This window comes from Hypomesus transpacificus, chromosome 17 (genome assembly GCF_021917145.1).
Source record: "Hypomesus transpacificus isolate Combined female chromosome 17, fHypTra1, whole genome shotgun sequence".
Lineage (NCBI taxonomy): Eukaryota > Metazoa > Chordata > Actinopteri > Osmeriformes > Osmeridae > Hypomesus > Hypomesus transpacificus.
Window position 1 is genome coordinate 10379087 of NC_061076.1, and position 3867 is coordinate 10382953.

Sequence of the window (3867 nt, forward strand, 5' to 3'; positions counted from 1 at the left end):
GACTGTAGTGCTCATGCCATAGATCAGCAATCTTCTCTGGACAACTAACCCCTTTGATATCAGAAGGGAGGGGAGTTCTGTTATTATTTATGATCTTGACCTCCTTCCAGAAGTCAGTAAGATTGTTATTCTGCATCTTTCTGGCCAGCGAGTCTGCTCTCATTGTGTTTTCATTTCTCTTAATGAAACGAGTGCATATTTAAATCTAGCATTTGTGAGGTTTTTGTTATCAAGCAGCACTCCCTGTCTGGGTCTGCCTGCCTCTGACCAGACTCTAAAGGCTTCTCTAGCAGCATCATGTTGCTCAGACACAAACTCATTCCAGACAGGCCGTGCGTTAGGGACCTTACTCTTGTGATTAATAAAAGGTTCACTGGAAGCATAAAGACATTTGACAATATCATCATACATGGCACAGAGCTTTTCAGCATGATGTTTATCCTTGCAGTTCATATCCGTGCACATTAGGGTATCCCTAGAAAATGCAACATCACTATGTAAGCTGTCAGTTAATAGAGAATATCTGTGCATAACCTCTTTGGTCAATTTTGACCAGTCCAGTTTTCTTGGGGGGCCGGCAACAAGGGTACACTCTCAACATTTAGCAGCATAGCAACTGGTATGTGATCAGTGGTGGCCAGCCCATAACACATCTCTATACTTTCCAGTGAGTCATGACCATCGGCTGTGGTTACAATATGGTCTAGCCAGGAAGTTGTGTGCCACGTTTCACTTATATAGGTAAAACTTGTATCAGGCAATAACGCTTGATATAATTAATTTAGTTTCATTACAGAACTGCTGCAGATGTTGTGCGAATAAACGCTTATCTGACATGTCAGCATTAAAATCACCCATGACATAGACACAACATGAACTATTGTCCTCTATGAAGGACTGAATAAAAGCTAACCTGTTCTGAAATTCATCCTCATGGTCAGAGGATTCATATGGTGTGTACACATTTACAATAGTCAATTTATTTTCATTGTGATTAAACTCCAACCCAATAGCCCAGTCAACGTTAAGCCACACCACCTTTACCGTTGGGTCATATTTTATGTTCCACAGTATAGCTACACCACCAGCTATCCTCCCACAAACCATTCTCATGCTGAGATCGGTAGTGGACTCTCCAGCACCATGAAAGTTCTTGTGTAGGGAGTTCAATTTGTCCAGATCTTGCTTGGCCATCCAGGTTTCTTGAAGGCAGACAATGTCACTCTCGTCCAGCAATGTGTCCACCACCAAACGTCTTGATCTATCAGCAGCAGTATGTCCTACTCGGAGGCCACGAGCGTTGTAGGATACAACCCGCATTAATGATCTACCACGGACCCATCAGGGCAGCTGGCCGGTGTGTCTGTCTCCCTGGTCTCTACATATAGGCCTACATTCATCCCAGCATCATGACTGAGCTGAAGCTCGGTACCCTGAGAGCGGGGGGTATGCTCTGGTCGAGCTTTTTTGAAAGTATAGACCAAGGGTAATTACCACACCACAACTGTCCCACCATTACCCATAGGTGGCGCTACATTCCACGCCCTAAAGCACAAAGGCTTTCTGGAATGGATAGGCTAACCAAACCCCCTCCCTTCACTCCTTGGGTTGAAATAAAGGCCCTTGTGGATCTTGATGGTATTATATTTCAGATTTGGTATCCCATTGGTAATTCTGCAGCATAGATTTTTCTATACAGTTCCAATTTGTCAAGAATATACATTTTTCAATGGTTCGCAATGTTTGGAGGAATCCGCCATTACTGCTTGCAGTTATTTATTATTAGGATTCCTCCGTCAGGAGGAAACCTATTGTTATTGTTAGTTTTATTATTATTATTATTCTTGTTCCATGGAAGTCAATGGCAGCCCCTAGAACACTTCGACAACTTTTTGTGAAATTTGGCACACTCATTAAGGACAGTTGATTCTATACCTACACCAAGTTTCATGTCTCCCATTAGACCACTCCAGCGCCACCAATGGGTCAAAGTTGGACTTGTGTTTACACACGCAACTTTTGAACCGTATGACCCATTTTCAAAAATGAGGTACCATTGGATTCCCTGGTTCAAGCCGAGTTCAACGCACCCCATGGCGTCAATTTCCGGTTATATAGATTTTCCGCTACTTCCGGTTTTATCAAAAACCTTTGAAAGCCTACTCCTCCTACAATTTTTGTCATATCTTCTTCAAAGTTACCAGAGATGATCTTCAGACCAAGCGTCACAAAAGTTATCGAAAAGAATTTTGATCCTCACAACCGTTTGTCCGGTACAGCCAATCAAATTCATCAGAAAAGCCGCCAAACAGGATGTGAAGTCCTGTCTCAGCAAATCTTTGAGATATCAACACGAAACTTGGTATATCGATGGAAGACACTACAACATGTTACCGTGTGCAAAGGCAACTTCATATCTCCAAAAATGATTGATATAAAGCAAATTGAACTTATCGCTAACGCTAAAATAATGCTTTACACATCAGCCAGTCAAAAACTGATACTCTGATTCAATCACAAGTTCATATGAAGACTCTTGAGAATGTTTATAACACAAATCTGTGAAAAAGTTGACTGTAAGATCAAAGGTCGATTTTTGGTGAATATTTGAAACATGCTTGCTTGGCTAATTTCTAGCCAAATTTCCAATGAATGTCTCCCCTCCTCCTGCCCGCGCGTGCTCCACATCCTCACACACTCAGCCTTAACTTACACACGCGCGGGCTTGGCAAGACGCACACGCAACATTTCAGGAGAGTGTGGGCTGACCAAGCCCCCACTCATTCCTTGGTTTCTAGCCAAGGCCTTGTGGATCTTGTAATCTTGGATCTCTTAACAAAAGCTGATCTTTTTAGTATTGCATTTCCGATTTTGTATGCAATGGTAAAAAGTTATACAAATCCTGAAACATTGATATATATATATGTATTTATATATATATAAATCTTTATTTCAGACGCCAAGTTCCACATAAAATAACAGACATAGAGCTATAAAAAAGAGAGTAAAACGAAAACATAAAACATAGATAATACAGTGCATAAAAAGTATGAAGACTTTTGTGCCAATGTAGTCTTAAGTTCCAAGTAATCGATAGCAGCTCTTTAGAGGGTTGACCAGGGCCTCTACTATTCAGTTCTCAGACTTGTCCAGTCGACACATGAAACCATACATCAGTTGTCTCAGGAGTGCCTTACAGGTTGGTACGTGCTTAGACAGAAACAACTGACCAGCACTATGCCACCTAGGCACATTAAGTAGCAATCTAAAAGCATCATTGAAACCATACATCAGTTGTCTCAGGATTGCCTTACAGGTTGGTACGTGCTTAGACACAAACAACTGACTAGCACTATGCCACCTTGGCACATTAAGTAGCAATCTAAAAGCATCATTGTAGGCTACTTTCAGTATCTGTATACTCCTTTACCTGTACATAGACCACAAATGAGCAGTGTACAATGGTGTTATGTAGGTTCTAAACAGGGAACATTTAACTGAATCTGAGCACATAGAAAACGTCCTTAATAACATACTGGCCTGAGAATATATTTGACAGCGCTGTTGATACATATCGTTGTCATCTGTCCAATCATCAGAAATGACATGGCAGATATTTTATTTCCTCACAAACACCAAGGGGACTGCCAGATAAATAAAAGGTAGGGAAGGTTAATTTCCTGTCCTGATTACTTCTGACTATCATTATGTGGCTTTTCTTTGCATTATATTTTATATCATGATCTAAGCCATACTGAGAGCACACCCATAGCATCTGTTGCAACAGGCTGAGTGGAACCAGATAATCTGCGTACATCAGATGATTGACAATAGATTCACCAACAAGACAGCCTGTATTTGTCTTAT